Raw genomic sequence first — 26,618 nt, forward strand, 5'->3', positions numbered from 1 at the left:
TACATGGCTACTGTTACACCACAGCCTGATCTTTCCAATATTGCCCATTTCTTTTTCTAGCTGTGGTGTAAACATCCAACTATCTTCCCATTTTAGAGAACTCTCAAGGCTTCAGCTTTAGTCAGTTTCTATTGTGCAGCAAAAAGGATAAGATTAGCAAAGCACAAAATGTTTAGTTTTACATGCCTTTGAAGATGGTTGCAAATATTTATTCCATATGCTCCATTGGACTATGCAGAATACCCACAGTTGTATTTCCACAGCTTCTATAGAGAGGAGGTGCTGCAAAACTTTTGATTATGCAAAAACAAAAATGAATAAATAGTTGGTTGCCTAGTACCCCAGTTGTAAGACCCTGCCTGCAGTCTTGCATACTATGAGTCAGCGCCATCGAACCCAGTGGGACTAAACTTCTTAGTAAACATTGATAGGATTGGACTGCAACCTACTTCTTAAGTTAAGTAGTACACTTAGTGTGCAATTTAAATAGAAGTATGAAGAAGAAAAATGGTGCGTGTGTTTGTAGGACAAGGAAAGATACTTGGATATTTTAATTTAATGCACCATTATATTTTAATTTGTGAATGTTTTTGCCATTCTCTAGAGAGGGCCAACAAGTCCACAGCACAATTTACCTAGGTGTTGATATGAATAAGTCCCTAGATGGCTTGCAACATGCAAAACAAATGAGGGACTTCGTGCTATTTCTTTCTTAAGTTAAGGACTGTAAAAGATTTGGCCAGGAGTTCTGCATCTCTCACATGGCTCTCTGCCCCACTGCAGGACAACCTGGATTCTAGCATATTGAGCTCTGAAAAAGTATTCACACCGCTGAACTAAGGAATATTGAAAAGAAAGCCGCCCCCCCCGCAAAAAAAATCCCCAACTCCCCGAGCTCTGTCACGAGCAGAGCGGAACTGGAAAGGAAGAGGAACCCGAGGTCCTCTGGCCAAGAGGACAGAGCGAACCCGGTCGGATTCGCGGAGCATCTTTCTCGGTCCATCCGACACTCGCAAACGCTGCAACTGAGGCAAGGCAGATATAGAGGAAACTTGAAACCATCAGCCCTCACCGGCAAGAAAAGGGGTGTCCGGAGAAGAAGCGAATTTCGCAAAGGTGAGCTGCCCCAGAACGGCCATTCACTCTCCGCGCCGGGCTGAATTCTCTCAGCCATTCAGCACCACGGAGGTGGACAGTTCCCTTCAGAAAGAGCCGGGGATGGCACCAGCCCCGTCCTCCCCAGCAATCCTTCTCCGCCCTGACGTTACCGCACCGCCTCCACCCCGAATACCATTCATACTGCACCGGGGAGCAGGAATCGCTGCGCGCCCCGCCGGCTTCTCTGCCGACGACGTTCACCGGCGTGTAAACTCTCGCTCGCTCTTTAGAGACTCCGCAGAGAACCCAGAAGGGAACATGGGATCCTTTGGGGGAGTCACCTCCACTTGGATGATCCATGAACCTTGTTGAGAATCGGGGCTGCTAGGGAGGAAAAGAAAGGAAACGACTGCTCGGCTACCGGCTCGCCCATCCTTCGTCCACCTGGCCGAGGAGATCAAAGGCTTACCTGTAGCGGTCTTCCAAGCGCGGCAGACGGAGCCTCGGGATGCTGAGCGCCGCAGCAGCAGCGCCAACAGCTACTGGAAGAGGAGACGTCAGAGTTTGGGGGGCTTTCTTGAAACACGCAAGATCTTCTCCAGGAAAGGTGGATGGGGTGGGGGTGGGATGAAGTCTGCAGGAACGTTTGGAAGGGCGAAGCGGGAGGATACGCGAAAGGCTGGCCGCGAGCGGGAGAGGGAAGGGATAGGCAGCAGGGGAAGGGAGAAAAGCGAGCTGGAACGGAACAAAAACAGACGAAGGGGGCCGGAGGAGGAGCCGCTTCGGTCGCAATCCAGGCGCGAAGAGGTGCCAATGCTGCTTTGCTGAATTCCTGCCCTATTTCTGCTGTCTGGACCGGCGCTGCATGACGTCACCGGCGCATTTGCATATCCCACCCAATAGCTGACACCTGTGCTGGAGGGGGGGGGGAGCAGAGGCGGCAGTCCCAGACGCGAAAGGAGGGAAGGCAGCCGGAGATGTTGGTCAGCTGGCGAAGGGCAATGGAGGCTGCGGGGCGCCCAGGTGTCCCGCTAGGGGTTTCCTGGGCTCCAACTCTCATCAGCCCCAATCAACCTGCCGGAGGGAGCGGGGCTCGGGTGATGGGCGCCTGGAGTCTCTGAGTTACGGCCTGCCAGTGAAGTGAGAATTGCTTTTTCCCTCTGCTCAAGTTTGGCCCATTATGAGGCGCACCGAGGCTGCCACTGGCTGCCTCTGTGTCATGCTTGACCAAAGACAGCCTCAGGGACGGCACTGAAAGTGGGGTAGGGTGGCAAGCGCAGCCCAGAGAACCCTCAGTTTCACTTTTCTTCCCAGCTCTCCTTCCCTGAGCAATCTTTTCCTCCTGGACATAGGAGGAAGCTCTGTAGAGTCTACACTGGTTGGCAGCGTCCCTCCAGTGTCTCCCATTCCTACCTGGAGATGCTGGGAGCTGAACCTGGAATCTTCTGAAGCAGTTGTTCTACCACTGAGCTGCATCCCCTGGAGAGCTGCTGCCAGTCAGTGCCAACAATACTGATATAGACAGAAGAGTACAAGCTGACCGTTAGGAAGCGTTCTGAGTTCCAAAACACCTTATCAGTGTGTCTAATCCCAACCACTGGGAGAAGCTTCTCAGAGAGCCTTAGGTCATCCCACCACATCTTTGCCTCCAGTGGTGGCCAGGGATGGAAAGAATCTCTTCTCCTCAGACTCAGAGAGAAGGAAAGGCAAGTGCATTTGCACAGCCACCAAAATGGGCAAACAAGGGGCAGATGCTTCTTTGCTTGCTTTCTCCCTGGGTGGTGGTGGAATGGGCCCAGCACTGCCACTTTGAGTGAGCAAGAGGCCATTGGAGGTGCATGCTCCATGTGTCTTCCCCCTCATCTGCTCAATTACCACTTATCCTTCACTGCTCAACTGCCTACTTCCAACAGAAGGCTTCTGGGACTGGACCTGCTGAGACCCATCTTGCCGCCCAGCAAAAGAGAGGGCAGCTGAGCAAGGTGCTGTTCTTTGCTGCCTCACCTCCATCCTGTCTCTGGGTAACGTATCTGTGTGGATTCATCCATCCTTTGGAGCTTCCTCCCTAGCAAGTGTGCACAGGGCTAGGAACCTGGCACTCTGTGGTATACCATGTCAGACCGTTGATCCATCTAGCTCAGTATTGCTTGCACAGGCTGACAGTATCTCCCCAGGGTTTCAAGCAGGGGATGTTTCCAACCTTACTTGGGAACTTTTGCTTTTAAGCATGTGTTCTGCCACTGAGCCATGGCACTTCCCGTATGTCCCATCCAATTTAAGAAATCTAAACCAACACATGTTGCTTCAACCTAGAGAGCATTGAGCAAAACAAATTCTAATGCTTTACAGCCAATTCCTATGCTCAGTTCTGTTGCAGCAGAAGAGCCAGTTTGAGGCTATAGAAGACTCTTGGCAACAGTACCTTTGATGGGCTCCTAGCCTCCCCACTCACCAGCAGGCCTAATTCTCCTTGTTGCACTGTCCAGATGCCTCTCATTTGTTCATTTGTGCGCTCTCTCTCTCTCTCTCTCTCTCTCTCTCTCTCTCTCTCATGGTGGTGGTGAGGATGTCTAATCTTTGCAGCTGTGCTGCTGAAAGGGAGAATGCAAGTGAGTGACCAGAGATAGCTGCTGCAGCTGCAAGTTACACAGCTCTCTGTGTGTTGGCTAGTGCTCATTGGGACTGGTAGGGCTGAAGGCAGAAAGGCTAACAGTAGGTGGAGCCAGAGCCAATGATAGGCAGAGCTTATTCATTCTAGTTCTGTCCCTATCGTCTTTCCTGCTGACTTCTACATGGGCAATGTCAATATGGCATATGAAACAGGCTCTCCTGCAATCACTTGTTTGGGCTGAACACCAAAGGGAGCCTTCAGTTCTGTATTAGGCATAAAATGCAAAATGGGACAATTTAAGGAGTAAGACGTGTGGGGAATGGAATCAAGTCAGCTGGAATCATGTCCCATCCAATTTCATAAATCTCAACCAGCCCAGGTTACTTTAAGCTGGAGAGCCTTCAGTGAAACAGATCTTAATCCTTTGCAGCCCAGTCGTTTGCATACTGACTCAGAGGTTGCTCAGGGTGCAATATAAACCTGCTGTTTCTCCATTGTTTCCCTGACAAAACAGGGTGATTGTTTCTCTCCATTAAGTTACATTTAAGACATGGTCTCAAGCTGCATCACCTTTAGGATGCCTTCCAATTTTGGGGGGAAACCCTTGGAAGTGTGAACTTGACCAGGAAATAATAAATTATGATTTTCACAGATACTACTGTATATTTCCAAAATCTATCTTGGAGCAATACCTTTATTAAAGCAACCAAGATAGTGTGCAAGCTTATGAGTTCTCCAGAAGGCTAGATGGTAAATAGAGAAACAGGGAGTGGAATGATGGGCAGCTAGTTTGTGGTGAAGGTCATGGAGTTTGCATCCGGCCACCATCTTAAGATGTAATGTGTGAGGAAGCAGCAGACATTCAGATGTGGCTCTGCCAGGTGCTATGCAGGTTACTTGAGCATGTGCATCATGCTAACGTTCTTGTTTACAGTGCAAACGTCTACCAAGAGGTAAGATCCATTGAGCTCAATGACACTTATTCCTAGGTAAGTGTATATAGAGGACTGCAGTCATTCGTAAGATTTACATCCATGGCTTGAACTTCTGAGAGACTGGAAAAAAGGATTCATGATTGTTGTCCTTCCCGACATTTCTCTTCTGTTGACAGCGTCCTCTGGAGGAAAGCTCAGGGAGACCGCTTAAAATAATCTAGGCTGGTGATCTGTCTTTAAGCCAGGCTACTTAGAGTGCAATAAAACTAGCAGCTGGAACTTCATTGTCTGTTAACTTTCTTTTTGCTCTGTACTTAAGTATTTGAGACTAGTTTTTGTTGTTGTTGTTATATTGAATTTGTCCTATGTTTGCTAAATTGACTGTTGATAAGGAATGGGTGTTTGTTGTAAGCCCCTTTGGCCATAGTTTACTGTGGAAAGGTGGCATATATAAATAAACAAGAGCAAATCAAATACATCCACTTACCTGGGAATATCTCCCCTGAATCCGAGAGAAATTCCCCTTGAACTCTATGGGACTTCCATCCGAATAATAATGTATAAGCTAACACTGTCAGTGTGCGTGTGATTGTACCCATGGTCTAATGTTCTTCCATTAATTTATATCTGCAGCTGACAATTGCAACTTATGGACAATGCATTGCAGCTACCAGCCAAATGCTCCATTTTGTTAAGATCCCTTGGCATTTGTTTTTATTTAATTAGAAGACTAGAAAAACAAATATGAAAAAGAACAAAGTTAGAAATATTGTGCTTTTAATTTTTTTAAAAAAAATATATTTTTATTAAAGATTTCTTAGTTTACAAAAATGTGTGCATTGTCTCTTTTTTCAATTTGTTTTCTAAAACTCAGTTTCATTTGTTGTGAGACATTAGTGTTGCATGCAGTGTTAGGTTAGGAAGAAAAGAGGGGGAGGGGTGAATGGTGAGTGGGGTGGGGGTCAGACCCTGCTAACATGTTTGAAAAGTGGGATCTAAATCTCAAGAATAACAAAAAATTCTGGTAAATTATACTGATAGCCATTGTCTTGAAATAATTTATATATCTATCATTCCAACACAATGTACATAAAGCCACCTTTTTCACAAGTTGATTTCCATACTTTCAGTAAAGAAATATTCAGACGCAAATCCTATTAATATCAATGAAACTGAGTCACTAGCAAGTGTGTTCAGGATTGCATTCTTAATTAGGAAATATGACTCTTTTAGATGTCTAACTGAATTTGAAGAATTAATATTTGTTGCTAATCAAGATGGGCTATATACCAGTATTTGCACACACACACTTTACAAAAGGTTTCCGAAAGAAGCAGGGGCAGGATAGAAAACGGAAGGTTGGAGACTTCCCCTTCCTCTCATCTCCCCCCACACCCACATAAACTGTTCTGGGCCAGATTCTAAGGGTGAAGCGGGGCTCCAAGACAGAGGATAAGATGGGAAACTTCTTTTGTACTAGTGGAACATCTGTTTTGTATATGAACTTTATCTAAAGATGTGTAGAACAGGCTGTAGGGAGTTCCAAAAATGTTTATCTTTTTTCTTTAGTCTCTCCCCCACCCCTAGTTAGGCTCTGCATGACCAGAAATTCATTATGGAATACTCATTGTCATCTACTCACTTGATAATGAGATAATGAGTTGGATCCAGTCCTGGTCATGCTTAAAGCAGAACTATCGGAATCAGTTAGTCATCATGACTAATTTAATTCCCAACGTTTTTGATGGGTCTGTTATAAGCATAGGTCTGGGTACAAACATGACTGCTTGCAATCATTATTATTTAATTATTATTTATTTAGCTGTACTGTTCAGGCTAAGATGCATCTAAACTTTAAATAAAATGTGTTGTTAGAATGTCAGTGCCAATATACAGTCTGGCACCATGTTTCTGTAAGGCTCTAGGACAATTTTAGGGATGCGGGTGGTGCTGTGGGTTAAACCACAGAGCCTAGGACTTGCTGATCAGAAGGTTGGCAGTTCACATCCCCGTGACGGGATGAGCTCCCGTTGCTCAGTCCCTGCTCCTGCCAACCTAGCAGTTCGAAAGCACGTCAAGGTGCAAGTAGATAAATAGGTACCATTCCGGCAGGAAGGTAAATGGTGTTTCTGGTTTGCCAGAAGCGGCTTAGTCATGTTGGCCACATGACCTGGAAGCTGTACGCCAGCTCCCTCAGCCAATAAAGCAAGATGAGCGCCACAACCCCAGAGTCAGACATGACTGGACCTAATGGTCAGGGGTCCCTTTACCTTTAGGACAATTTTGGAAGCAAATATTGATGTGCATCGAAGAAATGATGCAAAAACTTTTGCATTTGCTATTCAAATTTTAACTTTTGGAACTCTGGTTTTGGCTAAATAACTTTGGAGTTTGCTTAATTGGATTTGGCAACTCCCAACTAAAACAGGAACATGCACTTTCTTTTCATTCCTCTGATTGATGTGACATTGTTAACCAACCTCAAGTTACATGAACCAGTGATAGAATCATGCCAGCCCAAAGCTAAACAAGAACAATCTCAACGAATCACTTTAGTGATAAGAACGCGATAGACCATTTAAAAAATTCATGCCATGCAGATTCCTGAAATATCATTAAACCTTTACTTCCACTCTAATTATACTTGGACTGCAAACTTTGCCCCCAAATAGTTCCAATGCACTCAATCACATTTCTCCAGCGTGATTGGACGAAGGAGGGGGCTGTTTTTGTAAAGCCATTCTCTCCTTTCATGACCTTTATCGTTATTATGTGTGTAGTTCTGCCAAGATCTACTGCAGGAGCTGCAATGAAAAGAACACCATACTTCTGCTATAAATCACCAGAGTAAATCATTCCTCTACTCTCTGAGCTGGTTTATTGGATAGGGCCCAATTCACCATCATTCTGCCCACCACCCGTAAAGCCATTTACCGCAATATAACTCTGTTAAAGTGAGGGCTTGCTTGCACCAGTAGAAAAAAACAAACAAACCCAGAAGTACAGCATGATTATGACAGAAGTGAATCAGGTTAGATGAGTCAGCAAGAGGCTTCATTTTAGTTGTTGTTGCTGAGAGAGCATTCAGGACAACAGCACAGGGAAAGATGAGCTGAGCTGAGCTTGTTTGTTACAGGCTTTTAGTGGCGCCTCTCATATTCTGTTACAGGGAAGGATGCGAAGCAGGATGGTTGGGTCAACTAGAGCTGGAATGATTGTTGTGAGGATAAATGAAAGCTGAATGAAGGAGATTCATTGTTCTAACAAAGTAGTGCAGAGGAATAAAATGCATTCCAAGACTGTCCTGTCTGCTGAACTTTCATGGTCAAAGCTGCCATTAGTCATCATGCAAGGCCCAACCAAAGGGTGATCTCAGGTCATGACTTCTGTCCTGCAGAGTCTTTTGTGGCTATGGTACCAAAGTTGTAATAATTCTTTTCTGTCACTTGGCAAGTTAGCCCCATGGCTGCAAATGCAAAATAAAAAAAAGAAGGTTTTCACATTCTCCTGTGTAGATATAGCAATATCACCTTCCTGGGATCGAAAAGGCCGGTGGTTGCATTGTTTAATGAGGAATCCTGGGACTCCCTGAAAGAAAACGTTCTTTGGGGAAAGTGTGAGAAAGTAATAAAAATTGTTGTTTGGTGGCTGTTCCTCTTGAGAGGATGCCGAAACCTGAAATGGATTATTGGGCTGTGTGAAACCGTCAATAACAAGTTAGGGGACACAAAATAGTTATGTTATCCACCGGAAAACCTGCAAAAATACAGTGTTCCCTCGACTGCATTAGTAAAAGCTATTGAGGCTGGGAATAATCTTCTCTCCTCTTCCCCCAATCTGCAACATCTCCATGGGGGAAGACATTTTGAAGATGTGCTCTGCAGCTTTGGATTCTTGGACATAAAATGTGTGACATTTACACACTTTAAAGTTCCTGAATTCTAACATTAATATAAAAAGCCCCTTGATTTTTCTTTGCCATTTGCTGCTTACATGGGTGTAAGCATTTGTGTGTGTTTGTGTCTGCTTCTGACATAAGAGAGAACTTTCTTGCTGGTGTCCCCCATTTCTGAAACTCCACCCCAGGGAGGATCAGGCAGTTCTTTTCTCTGCCCATGTTCTGCCAGAATCTGAAGATATTTTGATTTTGCGCAGGGTTTTTGAAGGGGGTTGCATACATTCAGGTACTATAATTTTTATACATGTTATTTTAATTTTTGAATATTGGTTATGGTTTATTCGGATTTTATGTTTGCGAGCCACCCTGGACATCCTTTGGGGTGGGTGGAAGAACTGGATATATGAATGAATAAATGTTGCTGCACACTTGTGTATGAAGTGCTGCATGTATGTGCCAGTGTTTGTATGTGATATGCAGGCTCATTTCCCCACATGTTTGTGCTGGAAGTGCTGCTACAAGTGCTACAACATAATTGCATGTGAAGTGTTGTGGCACGTGTTTGCACATGCCTGCATGTGTCACTGTTCCTTCGCATGATCTGCAGACTTTGGCTCAGCTCATTTTCCTTTGTGATTTCTTCTACATTTCTTTTGAGATCTCTGTCACATTCATGTGATTTGCGGTTTGATAACCGAGGAGTACATTCCAGGGTTTTCATAAGCCATTCTGCTTCAATTTCTCACCCTAGATTTTACAGTAATATGGGAATGAAAACAATGTGCTATATCATATGCATAGTACACTCTTTTTTAAACCGATTGAACTAAGAATATAATAAAAACTTGGATATGTGTGTGTTAACACCGTCTTACAAGATCATCTGTCAGCATTGCAGGGGGTTGCACTAAAATAAATGTCCCTCAAGGTCTCTTCCCACTCTACACTTCTATTATTCTATGAGAGTTTATGTAAATCTGTGATGCTGCTGGATTACAACTCCCATAATCACTGACTAGTGGCCATGCTTTCTAGGGCTGATGGCAGTTGAAGTCCAACAAAATCTGGGGAGTTACAGATATCCCATCTCTGATGAAAGATTTCCGATCTAATATATGCCAAGTGCTTTTAGCAGTATAAATCCCAAGTATTTATTTTTGAGTCATAGCAAAGTTAAATGTTGCCATTTAAATGTGCCCTCCACCCCCAGGCTCATGCAATTCAGTGGATTTTCTTTCTGGAGCACAAGCAAAATCCTAGGATCAAAAAAAGCTTAAGTCTAGGAGATGGCACTTACAAATGTACTCATGTGCCAAAAAGCATGGAAATCGTAAGTTAATATGCCTGTCTTGTCTTCCACACTATGGTAAGCCAAAAGCATGTTTTACAACGATATCCTCAGCACTTCCCATTGATCATTCAGCCCCAGTTCTCTTCCTCTGTAGACTGGGGGAACCCTAATACACAAAATACTATGGGGCCAATGGACATCTTGCTGCATACTGACTCTCTTCTTTCCCCATACATTTTGTTATTGTTATTTTAAGCTTTTAAAATTAGAAATGCAAGCAATCTTTCAAATAAATATTGTCTTTTTTATATTTTTAAATATATTTATTAACAACAGGGAGCTATTTGTTCCCTATATATTTGCATTTGGGTTAAACAGAATGGCATACAGGGTAGTGATGAGCTGTAACTGCAAGTGGCAATGAGATTAACTCTTCTTTTAAACACTAGCTATTGACATGGAAAGGCACCAGCGCTTAGCTGGCCTCCTATCACTGCTGTTGCTGTGCCTTACCAGGAAGAACGGGTAGAGGAGTGAGGCAAGTAGTGGCCCATGCAGCAGTGTAGATGAGGCACCTCTGCTCTCCTAGCTTCAAAACACAGCGTGGTCTGGTGTGCCCTAGAGGAGTAGGGGCAAGGAATAGGGCTGTGTAGTGCAAGATCCCCATGCCTCACACCTCCCTCTCTACCTCCAGTAAGCACCAGAGATGTTCCATGTTTGGAAGCTGGGGGAGCAGTGGTGCCCCACCTACATCTCCACATACCAGTAGGCCACTACTGGGTAAGGCGATGGGGAATTCATTAGCACAGTGCTAATGCACTGGTGGAAGCAAGATGCTGCTCCTGTCAGTGCATTTGCACTGCACCAACCTCCCTATCACCATTCCCCTCCTGCTCTCCTGCCCAGTAAGGCTAAGCAATGACAGTGATGGGAGGTCAGGCAAGCACTACTTTCGCTCTGTGGCAGCTGCTACTGCTTTTAAACTGAAGGGGTTTTCATCCTAGAATACGCAGTCATGAAGCTAGTTCACATCTGAATTCCTTTGATTTGCAAGAGAAGGGAATGACAGATGATGATGATGATGATGATGATGATGATGATGATGGCGATTATACCATACCTTCCAACATTTTTCTGATGAAAATAGGAACGTTCTTGTGATGGCCTGGGAATCCGATTCAGAGGCTGAACCAGAGGAATCCCAGCCTGCACAGGAGTCCCCGCCTCCAGGGCTGGCTGAACTGGGGCAGGGCCTTGATTCTGAAGTGCCTACACCTGTGCCGGATCCTCAGGAGCAGGCACCAGGTGAATCCACTCTGGCTCCGGAGGTGGTTGAGGACTCAGTGCCTACAGGTGAGTCTCCCCCTGGGTCCAGTAACCCTTCAGCCTCTCCTGAACTGCAGAGGCTCAGGGCAGAGAGGCGAAGGGAACTGGTTTCTCCCAGGAGGAGTGCTCGCCTTAAGGCCAGGAGAGGCGGGTCTCCTGGGGGCCGGGACCGCCCCTGGCCTCAGAGAAGATAAAGGCCAGTCAGCCCAGTCCCAGGTTGCGGGAGCAATGTCGTCAAAGAGCTGTTTCGGCCAGCATCCAGTCCTGTTCCCCCAGAGTTCCTGTCCTTGCCCAGCTTCTCGCTGTGGACCCCGCTTCGCCCGTGGAGGACTGTCTGCCAACCCTCAACTCAGGTCCTGGACCTCGCCCCACGGTAACCTCCCCCCTGGACCAGCACAGTTCTATTCCATTATTGTTGTTGTTGTTGTATTTATACCCCACCCATCTGACTGGGTTGCCTCAGCCACTCTGGGAGGCTTCCAACATATATTAAAAGACAGTGGTACCTCGGGTTACAGATGCTTCAGGTTACAGACTCCGCTAACCCAGAAATAGTACCTCAGGTTAAGAACTTTGCTTCAGGGTGAGAACAGAAATTGTGCGGCGGCAGTGGGAGGTCCCATTAGCTAAAGTGGTACCTCAGGTTTAGAACAGTTTCAGGTTAAGAACGGACCCCCAGAACAAATTAAGTTCTTAACCCGAGGTACCACTGTATAATAAAACATTTACATGAAAAAAAGTTCCCTATACAGGGCTGCCTTCAGATGCTTTGGGGGTTGGTTAACTCCATACCCACCAGCATTTTTCTGATGCAAATAGGGACGTCCTACCATACCCTCCAACATTTCTGCAATGAAAATAGGGATGTCCTAAGGAAAAGTGGGACATTCCGGGATCAAATAAGAAATGGGGATGACTTCTGTAAATCCACCCTATACGTATAAATTACCCTGATTGGTGCTGCATTTATAATTCAATAGTAAGCTATCTTTCTCTGAAATGTCTGGACATCAACCCTCAGCCCATTTTGTGTGTATTCATTTTACATAATGAAAACATCCCAAACCCAAAGCTTTTGCAATAGACAAGAAACAATACTTTTTGCTGTATTCAATAAAAATTCAGATATTCTTCTGTATCTCCCCTAGGCAAAAGGAAAGAAAAGAAAGAAAATAATAAAGAAACAGTGACTATAAAGAATTATTTACTATTTGTTGAGGTTTAAAAAAACTTTGCCAGTTATAATATTTACTTATTCTCTGAGTTATCAAAATGTTCAATTTGAAATGAGTAATGTATTTATTAAAATACAGCTTCATAGCTGCACACAGTGAAGGCAGTATTTATTTCCTCACACATCTTGTGTTGAATGTTTTAGTGGTATAACTGGCAAGGTATATGTAAGCTGTACCGTTTTTATAGTCTGTGCTTGTATTTTTATGGGTTTACACAACAGTTACCACAAAACATTTGTAAAAGCAAGATGCGCATGGGCGTATTCATGGAGGTCATGAGAGAAACAAGCAGCCTCCCAACCCCTCAAGTTGTCCTATCAGACTGTGTCACTCACATTGTCAGTCAGGCACTCTGGAAAACTTCCCTCTTACTTTGTCACTCACAATGTCAGTTACTTCAGTGAGATGAATATGGGGAAAGAAAGAAACTACCCACCTTTTCACTGTTGAATGCTGATCAGTACTGATAGTTTAAAGTGAGTGCTTTACCCCATTTCTACACATTAGATCAGTGGCTGCCAACCTTTTGGAGCCTGTAAGCATGTTTGTAAATGGGAAAATGTGTTGTGGGCATCACACCCACACCACAACCCAGCACACCCCACAGCCTATTCTATTGGCTACAACAGAATGCTTCTTCAAAACCTAATTTCAGTGCAGAGGGAAAAGATCCCCTGCAGGCCCCAGGAAAAGCTCTATGGGCATTTGTGAGTGCCACTCTAGTAACTCCCTTTGACATCTAATGGCCTCCTCAGACATCCCTCCAAAAATAGTTTCTAACTATACAGTAGTACCTCAGGTTACATACACTTCAGGTTACAGACTCCACTAACCCAGAAATAGTACCTCGGGTTAAGAACTTTGCTTCAGGATGAGAACAGAAATCGTGCACAGGCGGCAGGGGGAGGCCATATTAGCTAAAGTGATGCTTCAGGTTAAGAACAGTTTCAGGTTAAGAACGGACCTCCAGAATGAATTAAGTTCTTAACCCGAGGTACCACTGTACAACTCATTAGTTTTTCCATTTGTTTTGGGGTTGCTTTGTTGATAAACCTAGGAACTGGGGTACACATCTACTTTTGAAGGAACACTGGTACCTTGGTTTCCGAACGGCTTGGTTCCCGAACAAATTGGCTCCTGGACATCGCAAACCCGGAAGTAAGTGTTGGCTGTAGGCACTGTTTCTGGGGCCAAACAGCCAATCAGAAGCTGCGTCTTGCTTTGCGAACATTTTGGAAGTTGATCGGACTTCCAGAACGGATTGAGTTCGGGAACCAAGGTACAACTGTATATATTTTAATATGAACGGTTTAGCAAACCACGCATTTGTTTTGGTTTTCAGTATAAGGCCCTTTTTAAGTTTATGGGGCAGCCTCTCACTGTCATCCTCACCCGACAAGTGTGACTAGTGGGTCACTAGTTCCAGAGCAGAGAAAATAATTCTGTTCCTCAGTCCCTGTTGATGGAATACTTAATTTTATTTTATTTTCTGTTTGCTCACTAGGGAAGTGAACCAACCCAATTCACATAACTGAAACTACAACATGGGTTAGAATGTTAATTATCCTACAGATTTCACATTTCTCTAATGTTTCCACTGTAGTTCTCACACACACAAAAATGTGAAAAAGATGTATTTTATTTAAATATATACTTAAATATGAATTTTATACATTTTTTTAAAAAAAAGATTCACAAATTCATAGGATAGGTTGGATTTGTGAATTATTGTTTAGTCGTGTCCGACTCTTCGTGAACCCATGGACCAGAGCACGCCAGGCACTCCTGTCTTCCACTGCCTCCCGCAGTTTGGTCAGACTCATGTTTGTAGCTTCGAGAACAGTGTCCAACCATCTCGTCCTCTGTCGTCCCCTTCTCCTTGTGCCCTCAATCTTTCCCAACATCAGGGTCTTCTCCAGGGAGTCTTCTCTTCTCATGAGGTGGCCAAAGTATTGGAGCCTCAGCTTCACAATCTGTTCTTCCAGTGAGCACTCAGGGCTGATTTCCTTCAGAATGGATACGTTTGATCTTCTTGCAGTCCATGGGACTCTCAAGAGTCTCCTCCAGCACCATAATCCAAAAGTATCAATTCTTCGGCGATCAGCCTTCTTTATGGTCCAGCTTTCACTTCCATACATCACTACAGGGAAAACCATAGCTTTAACTATACGAACCTTTGTTGGCAAGGTGATGTCTCTACTTCTCAAGATGCTGTCTAGGCCTGTCATTGCCCTTCTCCCAAGAAGCAGGCGTCTTTTAATTTCGTGACTGCTGTCACCATCTGCAGTGATCATGGAGCCCAAGAAAGTAAAATCTCTCATTGCCTCCATTTCTTCCCCTTCTATTTGCCAGGAGGTGATGGGACCAGTGGCCATGATCTTCGTTTTTTTGATGTTGAGCTTCAGACCATATTTTGCGCTCTCCTCTTTCACCCTCATTAAAAGGTTCTTTAATTCCTCCTCACTTTCTGCCATCAAGGTTGTGTCATCTGCATATCCGAGGTTGTTGAAATTTCTTCCGGCAATCTTAATTCCGGCTTGGGATTCATCCAGCCCAGCCTTTTGCATGATGAATTCTGCATATAAGTTAAATAAGCAGGGAGACAATATACAGCCTTGCCGTACTCCTTTCCCAATTTTGAACCAATCAGTTGTTCCATATCCAGTTCTAACTGTAGCTTCTTGTCCCACATAGAGATTTCTCAGGAGACAGATGAGGTGATCAGGCACTCCCATTTCTTTAAGAACTTGCCATAGTTTGCTGTGGTTGACACAGTCAAAGGCTTTTGCATAGTCAATGAAGCAGAAGTAGATGTCTTTCTGGAACTCTCTAGGTTTCTCCATAATCCAGCGCATGTTTGCAATTTGGTCTCTGGTTCCTCTGCCTCTTCTAAATCCAGCTTGCACTTCTGGGAGTTCTCGGTCCACATACTGCTTAAGCTTGCCTTGTAGAATTTTAAGCATAAGCTTGCTAGCATGTGAAATGAGTGCAATTGTGCGGTAGTTTGAGCATTCTTTGGCACTGCCCTTCTTTGGGATTGGGATGTAGACTGATCTTCTCCAATCCTCTGGCCACTGCTGAGTTTTCCGGATTTGTGAATGGACACCTGCAAAACCGGCACTAGCTGGAAGGAGACCAATTTATTCATCCCTATTGTGCACAGCATCTTTAATAAGACATGTTGCAGTCACTTTGAATTCTATCAATTTCTGGGATTCATTTATACCAGGCTTGCGTCTGCTGTGTTTCCTTCTGAGGTATGGAACCAATTGCATAGGTTTTGAGAAAGATTGTTAAGGAACTGAGGAGGAGATGGGAAGCTTGGGGGATAATGATGACCAATTCATGTCTGCACATGGGGAAGCCCTGTAGCTAAAGAATGAAACCCACTGCACAGAGACCAGATGCAAATAAATTTTAAATGATGTGTCTCAAAAATAGCGGTGAACACCTGCAGGGTGGGTGGGTCATTGACACCCTTATTTGCCACTCTTGTTGTGTCCCTTTCCCTCATGAGTACTCATTCCATTCCCTTTCTTAAAAAGATTACACCTTCCCTTTATTTTTTTAAAAAAACATTAAGAACATGAATCCCCAGTTAGGCAAGCATGAAAAAAGGATTTGTCTAACCATCATTACACTGTTATCATTCAGACTATGATAGGCTGCAAGCTTCAATTTGCTGGGCTATAGAAAGCTAGGGGAAGGAGCATTTTTCAAAGAATGCAACAATGAATAGCTTGCTTTTGCACCATTAAGAACCAGAGGAGCTTTTTGTGGTCTGCAATTGCTGTTCAGACTTGACATCGGCGTAAACAGGTACTTGATACTGTAAGAAACAAAGCAGTTTATTTGTGGAAGAAGGAGAGAGTGCATTATAAACACACAAGGACTGGACATTTCCTTGAGCAGAGAAAAACCAAAGCGAAATTCTACAAATCCTTATTAGAGCTGAAATAGCTTGGATAGAAATCAGTTTTCAGTGAAGATGAAAATAAGCATTTCTGCCTGAAAGTGGTTTAGAAGGGAGTGTGACAAATAAATGAAAATTCTGACAGACTGAAGCTGCAGCACCCATTCCAGTAAATATGGATACATTGAGCAAAAGAGCCTTATGTGGACCACACAGCATCACACAATGCCTTTTTGGATTGGTTTCCAGCTTCTTTCATAAGATTTACAGAATATGACATGCTGCATTTCTATGTGCACTTACTAGGAAGTATAGTCAGTGGGAATTACTTCTGAGTAAACATGCATAGGACTGTACTGTTCCTTGCCATCGTTCTCGGAAGTGTAAGGATAGTACTGTAAAAGACATGACAAAACATCAGACAAACAAATGCAATATAACATTTATATTAATCAGACCCTCATTTATTTGTAACAATTGTTATGGAGCATGATCTTTATTTTATTTAAAAATGTGTAAAGAACGGTGGTTGCAATAAGCATTTCTCATGACAGGGCCCAGGAACCTTAAATGCTGTAAATTAGAAGGAAATCTTAGTCATAGAAAAATGAAAGATGGCATACAAGAGTGACAGCATTATTTGCATTGTCCAACTTTTAATGATTTGCTTATTAAGATGGCAGTCTGCATGAATTGCACTGAGCCTCTTGATGGTTGTCAATGGACTTCTGATAGTCATGACCATTGATTTCAGTGGGGTTGTAGACCTTAACTGGTGACAACCCAGTGTATCTGCAATATACTAACACAGGTTCCTGCCTCAAGGAAATTTCAATGTAAAATATGACACAGCCGAAACAACAAATCAAAAGGGGGGGGAGAGGAGAGATTTGGGGTTGAACTCCGCAGTGTTGTGTATATCAATGGCACCATACAAGCAAACAAGCACAGCCTGAGAAGCACTTGAATTCAGCAGAGCAGTTATCAAAGCAACATTCAAAACAAACAAAGCATCAAAGGCAGATAAATCCAACTAGCCTTAAAAACAAAGCAGGCAAGTGAATAATATTTATGTTTCCAAACCTCTTGATTGATACACATGAGATAGTCTTTGATTTAATTTGATTTAATTAAATTCACTTGGCCTTGATCCAGCTGATAGTTAACGCCAGGTGACATATGCTGCACGATCTGAATGAGTGGTAGAACAAGCCTACGTCCTTTCTTTTCCAACAGGGACAAAGGTCTAGAGTCCCCCCTGCCATGTTGTACTCTCAAACTGGATCAAAGAATCTAGTTCCAAACTGGACCCATGGCTGTTAGTTACGTAAAAAAAACCCCACAAATCAAATCATTTTGTGTGAAGTGGCCTTCCCTGTAGAAAGCCAAGGGTCCAAAATTAGACTAATAATACCTGAGCATGGCGAAATGTTTATCCATATGCAGAAATTGGGGGTAAATTTCATCCACTTTGCAGTTAAAGGGAAATCTAAAGGGCAATCTACCATATGGACACTTTCCAAAACCATAGGCAGTCATCTTTCAAAATTTTCACTTCTTTGAATTTTGAGAGTTACACGTTGAAAAGGTTTAGACACAAGCGTGGATTTCCTCCAGCTTAATACATTTTACTATAATTTTTGTACAATCACCAATATTGTACATACAAAAAGCCAACATACGAGTCCAATTGTCTTGATTTTTTCTTGTTGTTGTTGTTGTTTAGTCGTTTAGTCGTGTCCAACTCTTCGTGACCCCATGGACCAGAGAACGCCAGGCACCTCTGTCCTCCACTGCCTCCCGCAGTTTGGTCAAACTCATGCTGGTAACCTCGAAAACACTATCCAACCATCTCGTCCTCTGTCGTCCCCTTCTCCTTGTGCCCTCCATCTTTCCCAACATCAGGGTATTCTCCAGGGAGTCTTCTCTTCTCATGAGGTGGCCAAAGTACTGGAGCCTCAGCTTCACGATCTGTCCTTCCAGTGAGCACTCAGGGCTGATTTCCTTCAGAATGGATACGTTTGATCTTCTTGCAGTCCATGGGACTCTCAAGAGTCTCCTCCAGCACCATAATCCAAAAGTATCAATTCTTCGGCGATCAGCCTTCTTTATGGTCCAGCTTTCACTTCCATACATCACTACTGGGAAAACCATAGCTTTAACTATACGAACCTTTGTTGGCAAGGTGATGTCTCTACTTCTCAAGATGCTGTCTAGGCCTGTCATTGCCCTTCTCCCAAGAAGCAGGCGTCTTTTAATTTCGTGGCTGCTGTCACCATCTGCAGTGATCATGGAGCCCAAGAAAGTAAAATCTCTCACTGCCTCCATTTCTTCCCCTTCTATTTGCCAGGAGGTGATGGGACCAGTGGCCATGATCTTCGTTTTTTGATGTTGAGCTTCAGACCATATTTTGCGCTCTCCTCTTTCACCCTCATTAAAAGGTTCTTTAATTCCTCCTCACTTTCTGCCATCAAGGTTGTGTCATCTGCATATCTGAGGTTGTTGATATTTCTTCCGGCAATCTTAATTCCGGCTAGGGATTCATCCAGCCCAGCCTTTTGCATGATGAATTCTGCATATAAGTTAAATAAGCAGGGAGACAAAATACAGCCTTGTCGTACTCCTTTCCCAATTTTGAACCAATCAGTTGTTCCATATCCAGTTCTAACTGTAGCTTCTTGTCCCACATAGAGATTTCTCAGGAGACAGATGAGGTGATCAGGCACTCCCATTTCTTTAAGAACTTGCCATAGTTTGCCGTGGTCGACACAGTCAAAGGCTTTTGCATAGTCAATGAAGCAGAAGTAGTTGCATAGTCAGTGAAGCAGAAGTGGAACTCTCTAGCTTTCTCCATAATCCAGCGCATGTTTGCAATTTGGTCTCTGGTTCCTCTGCCTCTTCTAAATCCAGCTTGCACTTCTGGGAGTTCTCGGTCCACATACTGCTTGAGCCTTCCTTGTAGAATTTTAAGCATAACCTTGCTAGCGTGTGAAATGAGTGCAATTGTGCGGTAGTTTGAGCATTCTTTGCCACTGCCCTTCTTTGAGATTGGGATGTAGACTGATCTTCTCCAATCTTCTGGCCACTGCTGAGTTTTCCAAACTTGCTGGCATATTGAGTGTAGCACCTTAACAGCATCATCTTTTAAAATTTTAAATAGTTCAGCTGGAATACCATCACTTCCACTGGCCTTGTTATTTGCAGTCCTTTCTAAGGCCCATTTGACTTCACTCTCCAGGATGTCTGGCTCAAGGTCAGCAACCACACTACCTGGGGCATACGAGACATCTATATCTTTCTGGTATAATTCCTCTGTGTATTCTTGCCACCTCTTCTTGATGTCTTCTGCTTCTGTTAGGTTCTTACCACTTTTGTCCTTTATTATGGTAATCTTTGTACGAAATGTTCCTTTCATATCTCCAATTTTCTTGAACAGATCTCTGGTTCTTCCCATTCTGTTGCTTTCCTCTATTTCTTTGCATTGCTCGTTTAAGAAGGCCTTCTTGTCTCTCCTTGCTATTCTTTGGAAATCTGCATTCAGTTTCCTGTATCTTTCACTATCTCCCTTGCATTTTGCTTGCCTTCTCTCCCCCGCTATTTGTAAGGCCTCGTTGGACAGCCACTTTGCTTTCTTGCATTTCCTTTTCATTGGGATGGTTTTCGTTGCTGCCTCCTGTATAATGTTGCGAGCCTCCATCCATAGTTCTTCAGGCACTCTGTCCAGCAAATCTAAATCCTTAAACCTGTTCCTCACTTCCACTGTGTATTCATAAGGGATTTGATTTAGATTGTATCTTACCGGCCCAGTGGTTTTTCCTACGTTCTTCAGTTTAAGCTTGAATTTTGCTATAAGAAGCTGATGATCTGAGCCACAGTCAGCTCCAGGTCTTGTTTTTGCTGACTGTATAGCTGACTGTTGGAAAAGCGTGCTTGTGATGACCAGCTTGTTCTCTTGACAGAACTCTATTAGCCTTTGCCCTGCTTCATTTTGATCACCAAGGGCAAACTTGCCAGTTGTTCCTTTTATCTCTTGACTCCCTACTTTAGCATTCCAATCCCCTATAATGAGAAGAACATCCTTCTTTGGTGTCACTTCTATAAGGTGTTGTAAGTCTTCATAGAATTGGTCAATTTCAGTTTCTTCAGCACCAGTAGTTGGTGCATAAACTTGGATTACTGTGATGTTAAAAGGTCTGCCTTGGATTCGTATTGAGATCATTCTATCATTTTTGAGATTGCATCCCAGTACAGCTTTCACCACTCTTTTGTTGACTATGAGGGCCACTCCATTTCTTTTACGGGTTTCTTGCCCACAGTAGTAGATATGATGGTCATCCGAACTGAATTCACCCATTCCCGTCCATTTTAGTTCACTGATGCCCAGGATGTCAATATTTATTCTTGCCATCTCATTTTTGACCACCTCCAACTTACCCAGGTTCATGGTTCTTACATTCCAGGTTCCTATGCAATATTTTTCTTTACAGCATTGGACTTTCCTTTCACTTCCAGGCATATCCACAACTGAGCGTCCTTTCGGCTTTGGCCCAGCCGCTTCATCAGCTCTGGATCTACTTATACTTGCCCTCCGCTCTTCCCCAGTAGCATGTTGGACGCCTTCCGACCTGAGGAGCTCATCTTCCAGCATCATAACTTTTATATGCTTGTTGTCTTTGTCCATGGAGTTTTCTTGGCAGGGATACTGGAGTGGCTTGCCGGTTCCTCCTCCAGGTGGATCACGTTTGGTCAAAACTCTCCACTATGACCTGTTCATCTTGGGTGCCCTGCTCAGCATAGTTCATAGCTTATTTGAGTTCTTCAAGCCCCTTCGCCACGGCAAGGCAGTGATCCATGATTTTTTTTTAGTTTTGTTTAATTATGTTAATTATGTCAACCTTCATATCCCTTGAACCACATGTTTGAGAACTCCCATGTGTTTGCTACAATTGAAATCTGATTATTTCAGAAATGCATCCGTAGATTTGGTACTATTGCAATCTGGCTGGGTTCCACAGCACAGCCAACAAGGGTCTGTAATTACAGAAATGCATTCTTGTCTTGATAACTGTAAGCCCCCCAAATATGTCTTTTATTCCCAAGGAAATACTAAATGTGGAAACAGTGGCTTGATTCATTTCACAGCTGTAGTCTTTTCTGATTTGTTCGTAATTTTCTACACTACTGCTTCCAATTTGATACTGTCTGGGCCTAGGATGACAATAAGAATGGGATAACAGATGATGAGCTCAAAATACTGAACACAATCATACTCGCCCTACATGTACCTACAATCAATATGTCACTTTGAGGAAGAAACCATCAGCCACTGGGCAAAGTTTGGAATATAAAATGTCAGAGAACTCAAGATACATTTCTTATATATTTAGAGGTTGTCAGTACAGCTAGCTTGGTGATACAGAGGGCACACTGGCTCAACGGTTCATAACAGATAGCTTTTAATACCTGAATTAACACTGATGCTTCCCCAACGATTCCCGAAGGCATCTACAACAAAACATATGCCATCAGACTAATCCCAGCAGTAAACAGGTGATAATCCTGCCTTCTTCAGTGGAAAATGATGCCTACTTTTATTAAGTTTGGACACCAGTGTGCAACTCTTCCTTGAGTGATACTGCAGGCCAAATTGTGATGATAGGGAGCTATTTACAAGATTAGGCTGCAATCCTAAACCCCATTACCAGTGAATTCAATGACATTTGTGTTTGTGTAGACATGGCTGACCTAGTTGACCTAGAAGTTGTTCTAACTGGCTTATCAGTTCAAGAGCATACAGTTGCACTTAATATCCCACACGGTTCTTGTGTGAAGTGGGGAGATGTGCCTGTCTCCCTTTGCACAATTGTTAAACACATAGAAGAATAATGCACATGGATCTCATCCTTCCTTTCACACTGCTTCTTCAGAATGTGTGACATCAAGAAGCCTCCAGCTGTGTGTCCAGTTGTCCCCCCCCCCACGTATCCTTTAAAGTTATTAGAACATGTGCAGAGCTTAAAATGGTCAAGCAAAATGATGCAAGAGGAGCAGCCTAGAATTTCACACCCACGCATTCTTGGTATGCCAACTGCAGGAAAACAAACCTGGGATAAAAGGTAAAAGGGACCTCTGACCATTAGGTCCAATTATGACCGACTCTGGGGTTGCGACGCTCATCTCGCTTTATTGGCCGAGGGAGCCGGCGTACAGCTTCCAGGTCATGTGGCCAGCATGACTAAGCCACTTCTGGCTAACCAGAGCAGTGCACGGAAACGCTGTTTACCTTTCTGCCGGAGAGGTACCTATTTATCTACTTGCACTTTGATGTGCTTTTGAGCTGCTAGGTTGGCAGGAGCAGGGACTGAGCAATGGGAGCTCACCCCATCACGGGGATTCGAACCGTGACCTTCTGATCAGCAAGTCCTAGGCTCTGTGCTTTAATCCACAGTGCCACCTGCGTCCCTGGGATAGCAACATCCAAAATTTATTCTGTGTAGCTCAACAGATAAACCTCAACAGAAGTCCAGGTGCCCAACAGATAAACTCTGTTAGACTTTTATAACCTGTTAGTGCATTACCAGTTAAACTTGGGCCCACCATCTGCTGTTGATAGCACACCACACTTTGGCCAGTGTGGTGTCAGCAGAACATATACAGCTCCAGCAGAGTCTTCCAGCAGAACATTAGAGTTTTCCAGCTTTCCAGTAGTCAGCATTTTCTAGAGTTCCCAGGTAAGAAAACTCTTTGCCCATTCAGTCCAGTTTAAAGTATTTATTCAGTTCAGTTCAGTGTTTATTGTCTCATGACACAAGACACAAGACAAGCATAAACTAGCTACAGTAACTCTAAGAGATGCTGGTACACGTAGGAGCCAACTCCTAGGGGCTGAGGTCCTTTCGCCCCCCACCCAATAAAATATTTGAGGAAACTGTGCCCTCCCCCAAGTTGATGGGCATTGCCATTTATTGTGTGTGTGTGTGTGTGTGTGTGTGTGTGTGTGTGTGTGTGTGATTCATTATGCAGAGTGGAGCCTACCTGGTCCCCCCCCCCATATTTTATTCAAGTTGCACCCATGCCATTACATCATGAACTACTCTACTACAACACAGTTATCAGACTTAAAAAAGTAAAGATTGTAAAAATCCAAGTTTACAGAGAGATCCACTAGCACTTTACCATGCCAGCTCACAATACTAGAACCCATCAAAGTCCTCATTTGGCTTCTAAAAAGGAAACAACTTGTGCCCAACTTGTGAAAAGGAAGGAAGTTTTTTTTAAAAAAACAAAACACCTTAGTAAGCATGGCTTATTTTAGAGACACCCTAAGCCAAATTGGACTTGGGTGCTTGGTCCTTTAGAAGTCAAATGTCTCAGCTCTTGCAAGCTGAAGCACAAAATTGGAATACTTTCAGATTTTGAGCATACTGTTGGCTTACTACTCATGTGCAAACATAGTTCTGCTTTTTACCAACGGTGAAGGTGACCACAAGGTTTGTGTTCTTACAATCCTGTGAAACAATCTCACACACAGCCTAAAATATGTTTACGCCAAAAGAAACAGCATTTAGAAAAACTGTTTAACATGCCCAAAATTGAACATTAGTGCTACTCTGGTATACATTTATAAAACATAACAGCAAGGACAAAGCACCTTAGCCCACAAAGAGATCAAATGATTTAGTGCATTTGCCATTTTTAAAGGTGAGGGGTGTAATTTCTGTAATACCTCAAAATTAAAGGGTCAGCTATTCTATCTTTGAAATGATGGCTCCTCTAAAAGCTAACTCGTTGTCAGTCCATTAGCAGCCAGCCAGAACACATCCAGATGAAAATAATTGGCTATTGATATACAGTAATGCTGAGAAGTTATTCTTATTTTTGTTCATTGCTACAGAAAGATTTCCCTTTTAACATTTTAAGGTATTAAAAAACAACATCCCAAAAACCTTACAGTTTTAGAATTCAAATATATTTTAGAAATAAATTCAGCTTTCAATAATGCAGCAAGACAAAACCAACTATACTGTATACTCTATACTTTATATACTCTTAATAATATCTTCTTCTACTTGAGCCTTTTCATGGGCTAGCACACCAAGACTCTGTTCTTTTAGCCAGTTCTCTGTTTACCATGATCATTCAGCTTCCCATAGAGTGAAACTCCTCCTCCTCCTCCTCCTCCTCCTCCTTCTCCCCTTCCTCCTCCTCTTCTTCTCCTTCTCCCCCACCCTCCTCCTCCTCCCCACCATTAAGGAAGGGCCACCTGTTCTTGATTTGTGGTTATCAGTGCCACCACAATGTTGATGACAACCACTTCTACCTCTCTAATCCAGAACCACCAGCCCCTCTGTACAATTCCACATTTCCAGCTGCCTATTTGACATTTCCTCATGATTGCCAACTCAACATAGCTTCTCCAAGACAGAGTTTCTCCTGTGATCCCCCCTGCTGAACAGAAACAAAGCCTTGACTTTTTCTTTGACTCTTCTCTCTTTTGGGTAACCATATTGAATCCATTGCCAAATCATACAGCTTCCCTTTGTATAGCATTGCAAAAATGCTGACCCTTCCTCTCCTCTGCTCCTTGGTGAAAACTCCGGTTCATGCTCTAATCCAGGGGTCAGCAAACTTTTTCAGCAGGGGGCCGGTCCACTGTCCCTCAGACCTTGTGGGGGGCTGACTATATTTATGGGGGGGAGATGAACAAATTCCTATGCCCCACAAATAACCCAGAGATGCATTTTAAATATAAGCACACATTCTACTCATGTAAAAACACACTGATTCCCAGACTGTCCGCTGGCCGGATTGAGAAGGCAATAGGGCCTTAGTTTGCCTACCCATGCTCTAATCTTTTCACATCTTGACTATCACATCCTTCTCTTTGGCCTTCTAAGGTGACACCTCAACCCTTTCATCTCCATGCAAACTCCTTGGTCAAAATGATTCACCTCTCATGACTCTGTCTGTACCTAAAATGCCTTACAACTCACACCTGGATCTCCAGTACCAACACCATGACCTTGTCTTGCCTTATTTATCTACCCTCATATCCTAATATACCTCTTCTCAGTATCTTCATTCTTGTTTCCTTTTACTTTTTAAACATTGTGTGTTTCTTCCTTTATAAAAGGGTATGGTCTAGGACTAGGTTAATAACTATGGCTCAGATAAAACTAATCCAGTGTGCTAGTGGAAGTTTCCCCTTTCTTCTCTGCCCCTCATGTGCCCCTCCCCACCACCACCACAAACAGTGTGCCAGTGTATCAGGAGAGTGCAATGTTGAATTTATCCCCCCATTTTCTAATAAAATTGAAACAACCAATATTATTTAAATACTCTGCCTCCCCCCAATTTATTCTTAAATGAATTCAACTATGGGTTTAAACTGTGTGGAATGATGTCACTTGTACACACTGAAATCTTTCCGACATTCTGAAATCTAAAATGGTAGCACTGCAGACTGCATGTCTGCATGTACATAACCACATGTGCTTTCATTTCATTAGCCTTATTAGGAACTTAGTACCCATGAGTACCAAATGCATAAATGAACCAATTCCCTGCCAATGCCACTGTGCGGCATGGCAACATCCCAAAGCCCAGTAGCTCAGTCTGAAAGGAGCATCTTCCATGTGCCTGTGATTTCCTCCATGGGAACCCTGATTGGTTATGCATTTTGTGCATATAGAAACAAATGCATGACTAGTGGTATTGAGAATACATGATATGTACAAATGTCCTTTCTGACCTCTTAGTCCTTTTGCAGATGATGCACTCAAGATATTTCCTGACTTGGGTGAGTGCTTGTTTGACAAATAAATTGTGCATCTAGCAACATAGATCACATTTATTCTAATGGTCCAGGGACATCCCAGATATTCACATAATCAATCATTTGTAATAAGTCCCAAGAAAGTGCCTCAAAAAATAATAATCCTGCGTTTCTATTTCTAAATGCTTATACAGCCACATCTTTCTGTGAGTGCGTTACTTTGTGGAGCTTATCTCTTGCACGAATAAAAAGGGCAGAAATGGCTCCTTCTTAAAAAATAATCTCTCTTGCTCTCATCACCATAACTTCTTATCTTTTCTGTCATCCATTCAAAATCAATTTATTTTCTACTGAAAGGGAGAGAGCATACCTCTTTCTTAACCCTCTAAAATAACTCCTGGACATGAGAGAGAAACTACCTTCAATATTTAACATTAAATCACTTCCCTGCCAATTCATCCTAATCAAATCCTCCACAAAGTCAATAGCAATTACATTTTTCAAGGTGTTGTATTGCTTTGATCTTTGAGGTCTGC

At 43.3% G+C, this 26,618-nt stretch overlaps 1 protein-coding gene across 3 annotated transcripts in view; it reads right to left on the minus strand.

Annotated features, from left to right (window-relative positions):
* FSTL4 (follistatin like 4) overlaps nt 1–2,002 on the minus strand; it is a 348,356-nt gene extending 346,354 nt beyond the window's left edge. Inside the window, exon 1 of one of the 3 annotated variants that reach the window (XM_053376793.1) lies at nt 1,568–2,002. The gene's annotated coding sequence lies outside the window, so the exon portion shown is untranslated. The remainder of the gene's footprint in view (nt 1–1,567) is intronic. The other 2 variants (XM_053376792.1, XM_053376794.1) reach the window with 2 other exon arrangements.
* Nucleotides 2,003–26,618: the final 24,616 nt, after the last annotated feature.

Source organism: Podarcis raffonei, chromosome 2, assembly GCF_027172205.1.
Source record: "Podarcis raffonei isolate rPodRaf1 chromosome 2, rPodRaf1.pri, whole genome shotgun sequence".
Lineage (NCBI taxonomy): Eukaryota > Metazoa > Chordata > Lepidosauria > Squamata > Lacertidae > Podarcis > Podarcis raffonei.